This window comes from Hemitrygon akajei, chromosome 19, assembly GCF_048418815.1.
Source record: "Hemitrygon akajei chromosome 19, sHemAka1.3, whole genome shotgun sequence".
Lineage (NCBI taxonomy): Eukaryota > Metazoa > Chordata > Chondrichthyes > Myliobatiformes > Dasyatidae > Hemitrygon > Hemitrygon akajei.
Window position 1 is genome coordinate 16,956,057 of NC_133142.1, and position 5,923 is coordinate 16,961,979.

Consider the following 5,923-nt stretch of genomic DNA (forward strand, 5'->3'; position numbering starts at 1 on the left):
ATTCAGGGTGTGGCCTCACAAGCACATTATACAGCTTAAGGAGAACATCTCTTGACTTGAATTCCACTGAGCACATTATCTAACCCAACGTTCTATTAGCCTTCCTAATCGCTTCTGTGCATTGTCTAGAGGTTGAAAGTGATGAATCTACCAGGGCACCAAATTCTTCTCATACAGTGTACTTTCTAAATCAAGACCCACCATTGTATATTTTTAAGAGTATCTGCTATGTCTTTCTCTGCATAATTTAACAACTCCCTATTATTCTTAAAACACAACTTCCTCCTTGACTTTTTTTATACCACTAAAGTATTGAAAAAAATCTCTCAGGGATGTTTCGATTTTCTTGCAGGGATTTACAGGGAAAAAAGAAATACAATTGAATTTATAAGGAAGGTTCAATCTTTAGGTGTCAATATTGAAGTAGTAAAATGGATTCAACAGTGACTGGATGGGAGATGCCAGAGACCAGTGGTGGATAACTGTTTGTCAGGTTGGAGGCCAGTGACTAGTGGTGTGCCTCAGGGATCTGTACTGGGTCCAATGTTTTTTGTCATATACATTAATGATCTGGATGATGGGGTGGTAAATTGGATTAGTAAGTATGCAGATGATACTAAGATAGGTGGCATTGTGGATAATGAAGTACGTTTTCAAAGCTTGCAGAGAGATTTAGGCCAGTTAGAAGAGTGGGCTGAAAGATGGCAGATGGAGTTTAATGCTGATGTGTGTGAGGTGCTACACTTTAGTAGGACTAATGAAAATAGGACATACATGGTAAATGGTAGGGCATTGAGGAATGCAGTAGAACAGAGTGATCTAGGAATAATGGTGCATAGTTCCCTGAAAGTGGAATCTCATGTGGATAGGGTGGTGAAGAAAGCTTTTGGTATGCTGGCCTTTATAAATCAGAGCATTGAGTATAGGAGTTGGGATGTAATGTTAAAATTGTACAAGGCATTGGTGAGGCCAAATTTGGAGTATTGTGTACAGTTCTGGTCACTGAATTATAGGAAAGATGTCAACAAAATAGAGAGAATACAGAGGAAATTTACTAGGTTGCTACCTGGGTTTCAGCACCTAAGTTACAGAGAAAGGTTGAACAAGTTAGGTCTTTATTCTTTGAAGTGTAGAAGATTGAGGGGGGACTTGATAAAGGTATTTAAAATTATGAGGGGGATAGATAGAGTTGACGTGGATAGGCTTTTTCCATTGAGAGTGGGGAGATTCAAACAAGAGGACATGAGTTGAGAGTTAGGGGGCAAAAGTTTAAGGGTAACACGAGGGTGAACTTCTTTACTCAGAGAGTGGTAGCTGTGTGGAATGAGCTTCCAGTAAAAGTGGTAGAGGCAGGTTTGATATTGTCATTTAAAAAAAAATTGGGTAGGTATACGGACAGGAAAGGAATGGAGGGTTATGGGCTGAGTGCAGGATTAGGTGAGAGTAAGCATTCGGCATGGACTAGAAGGGCCGAGATGGCCTGTTTCTGTGCTGTAATTGTAATATGGTAACATGGTTATAAAAATCTATACATAAGCAGGCTGAAAACCAATGTACCAAAGAAGTCAAACTTAGCATATTAAAAAATAATACTGAGAACAAGAGTTGTAAGCAGTCCTCGAAAGTGAGCTGGTACATTGTAGAATCAATTCAGGTGAAGTTATCCATGTTGGGTCAGGAGCCTAATGACTGTCGGGTTGTTGTGACCGTGAACAAAGTCACCAGATGAAGAAAGTGGATACAGAAGTCTTTAATCTGCAAAACAAGTAGGCTTCATACCTGAGACACTCTGGTAAGAAAAGGCCTGTCTGACCCAATATTACATGACATTTAAATATGCTAAAGATCGAAGGTAAAAGCAGTTACAATGTATCCACATTGCTTCCTTTGAATTACATATAATTTTCAAACACTTCCATCTTCACACCAACACTCCAGACACCCAAAATGAACGTTAATCCCCGTGAACTCTGCCGCTGCGAGCCCCTCCCATTGTTGCTGCTCTCCAGTGTTCGCTCAGTTTGAAAACAAGCTGGACCGCGACAACTCAGGTGAATGGATGTTTCTTGGTTTGCAATCAACGTCAGTCTGCAGTGCCAAGAAGACTAGTGTTCAGGGCTGCATTTTAAACTCAATCTACAATCCATGTTCAGGTCTGAAGACTGGTTGCTGTTGAAATTAATATTTGCTATATACCATAACTCCAGAATACGCCTTCACGGGGTAATAACTGTTCCCGAACCTGATGGGTGGGACCTGTTCCTGTACCTTCTGCCCGGTGGTAGTGATGAGAAGAGGGTATGGCCTGGATGGTAGTGTTCCATGTAAATGTATTCAATGGTTTGGAGGGTGTTGCCTGTGATGGACTGTGTTGTGCCCACCACCTTTTGTCCTTTACTGTTCACAATGCTACTCGAAACACCAGGACTGTTTTGATGAGAACGATTGGGAAATCAGATGCCATTCAACCACGAGCACAAAGTGTGCACAGAACGGGGATTCCACCAAACCTCAAGGATAAGCAGACAGTTCTACAGGCTCCTGAAGGTCAAGGTTCAACAAAAAAACATTCAAACTAAAGAACAAGCAGTTCTCAGTAACGAGGCAGCGCGCTCAGACGCAACAGCCACGCCAGGTCCAATCAAAGGTATGTCTGTTCATCTTGTATGCCTTTTTTGTAGTCACATGTTGCTGCTGGATATCAAGTACTGCAGGACCATACCGAGTTGCTCGATAGTGATGGAGCGTACCGTTGTGTTATCGCCTGGACTTGTGTGTAGCATTGGATGGTCCACAGTACGAGTGATTGTCTTGGACATCTTTTATTGTGGTCACAAGACCCTGTTGGACATCGGTAATGTACAATGCTGTAAGTCCAGTTTGCTGCTTCATTGACAAGACCGACGGTGAGGGAAGCGTGCTGCCTCAGTTGTGGCAAGGACTGAGTCCTCGCCGTGGGGTTGCCTGTTGTAGAAGACACTGAGTTAGTGTAGAGAGATCAGTAGCCTTTGTGGGTGTGCTGGAATCTGTACTCTGGTCTGGGGGGGGGAGGGGCAAGCCCCTCCCATTGCTGCTGCCCTCCAGTGCTCGCTCAGTTTAAAAACAAGCTGGACCAGGACAATTTATCACAGTCATGCCTCTCAGGGACTTGGGCTATGCTATTTTTTTCTTTATGTTATTATGTTTTTTCTGAAATCATAAGCTTATGTGCTATGTGCAATGTGCTGTGTGTTTTGCATCTTGGCCCCAGAGAAATGCTGTTTCATTTGGCTATATTCATGATAATTAAATTGGAATTTGAATTTGGATGAAGAGAGTGCAGGAGGTAGAGCAGCTTACTAATAAACTTGACAAGTGCAGATTGTTCAGTGATGCCAAGCCCAGCTTGAGCTTCCATGCAAAGTTCCCTAACTTTGTGACTGATGTGATTGAAAATATACGTTTACAGTTCAGCTTTGAGGGTGTGGCAGGGATCTGATTTTAAGTTCTATTTTTATTAAAATTTAATCCTTGAGGTAAATTCTATTTTGCTTTTATATTCTTCTAAACTTGTTACGACTTATATTTTCACCAAAATGCACCAATTCATAGTCATTAGTTAAGAAATTCTTTGTAAAGCAACACAGCATAACCTGATATAACCTGGGTGCTGCATTGTGGAGGTGCCTGACCCTGGGTCAAAAATGACCACAGCTGTTCAGGTTGGTTATTAATGTGGACTTTGATCCTGATAGATATGAAATGAGTTGGGTCTCAGCTGAGTTCATCCTGGTTGGGATGCAAAAGGACGTCAATCAGTGTATACTATGGCGTTAAGTATAAATGTTCCTTCAGTTTCCTGCATATCTGAACTCAGGGCATTCTTCCTCCTGTGCTGCTGCCAAATGCAGAGAATCTTGGTCTCCATCATAGTTACTAAGCTCAGGGTTCCCCTCTCTCCTGCACTGTTTTTTATCTCAAGGCATGGACTGACATTGCCCCATGTTTGCAGCGCTGTGCCAAGCTCTTTTGATCAACCATATAGGAAAAACTTGATACCTCTCCTGGCGTGTGGCTGTGGGTCCATAAAATATCTGAGGGCTCCAGAAGAAATCTCTTCTCAATTTGCCAGACTATTACCAGTTCAAGCAGCACTAATTAATTAGTTACTATTACATCTGAGCCTATCTTGACCACCAGGAAAAGCTTTTTTTTTTGCCTACTTTAGACCAGATCAGTTTATTATTGTGTACCACTACAGTGCAATGAAATTTCTTGTTTATGTGAAGCTCACAAAATAAACAGTATAAACTGTAATAATAAAGATAATAATTAATATCACCATCAGCAGTGATCACTTGTAGTCGAGTATGATTCTTCTCCTGGTGGTTGATCTGGTCACTCATGGGTCTTGAGATAACTGAAGAGATGACCGATCTGTGATCTACAAGTCCTGATGCAGTGTTGGCAGCTGTAGTTCATTGAAGTGGTAGTGGATGTAGCTGGTTGGGCCTTTCCTAGTCTCATTGTATTGAAGCTGCTTAGTCTCGGCGGCACAGCAGAGGTATTCTTCTCATAGACAATCCTGCTCCAACTTTTCCTATCCTGTGCTAATTTCTCCTATCCATTGAGGTTGATGTGGCACTTCCTCAGGTGGGTCTTGATATTGTCTTTGAACCTCTTTTTCTGCCCTCCAGGGGTCTGCTTTGCATCCTTGAGTTGGCCAAACAGAGGTTGTTTAGGGAGGCGGGAGTCAGACATACGGATCATGTGGCTGACCCATCGCAATTGGTGTTGAGTCACGATTGTGGCTATGGAGTTAATGGTAGCTTCCTCCAGGATGCTGGAGTTAGTATGCCTGTCCTTCCAGCTAGCTCTCAGAATCTTTCAGAGCCATCTTTGATGGCAAGTTTCTAGGGATTTTATGTGCCTGCTGTATGTTGTCCATGACTCCACTCCATATAGCAAGGAGGGGAGGGCTATAGCTTTATAGACCAGAAGCTTAGTGTTGGACTTGATATCCTGATCTTCAAAGACCCTCTTTCTCAGCATGGCTAAAGCTCCACTCGCACAGCCTATTTTGCATTTTATTTCAAGGTCAATGTTGGCTCTTGAAGAAAGCAGTCTGCCGAAATATGGGAAATGGTTCTCCAGAGGGATGCTGTCAACTTGGATGGTTGCAGGTTTAGGAGCTTGATCTGGAGCAGGTTGATGCAGGACTTGGGTTTTCTTGATGCTTAGATCAAGTCTTAGGAGTTTGTATGCTCCGGCAAAAGCATCCATTATGCAATGTAGATCCTCCTCAGAGTGAGCTACGATGGTGTCGTCTGCATGTTGGAGCTCCATGATGGAAGCAGTTGACACCTTGCTCTTTGCCTTGAACCTGTTAAGGTTAAACAGCCCCCCATCTATCCTATGGAGAATCTGGACTCCCGGTGGGAGGTCTCGGCCTGTGAGATGAAGAATGGCTGTAATGAAAATGGCAAACAGAGTTGGGGCAATGATGGACCCCTCTGACCCTGGTCTCAACCTTAAAAGGTGCTGTTTCAGAGCCAATGTTGCTGATGACTGTTGCTCTCATTTCATTGCGTAAGACCTGCAGGATCTTGAGGTATTTTTCCTGGCATCCAGTTTTGGACAGTACCTAACAAAGGGCAGGATGCCTTACAGAGTCAAATATTCTTGTAAGGTCTATGAAGGCCATACAAAGTGGGAGATTTTGTTCCTGGGCCTTCTTCTGCAATTGATGTGCCTTAAAAATCATGTCAGATGTTCCTCTGGCTGGACGGAAGCCACACTGAGACTCAGGCTGGAGAACATCTGCCATAAGATTCCTTTCCTGTTGTGGAGAGGAGGGAGATGCCTCTACAGTTCCCATAGTCAGGTTGTCACTCTTTTTTAAGAGTGTGACTTATACTAAGTATAATAATAAATATAGCAGGTG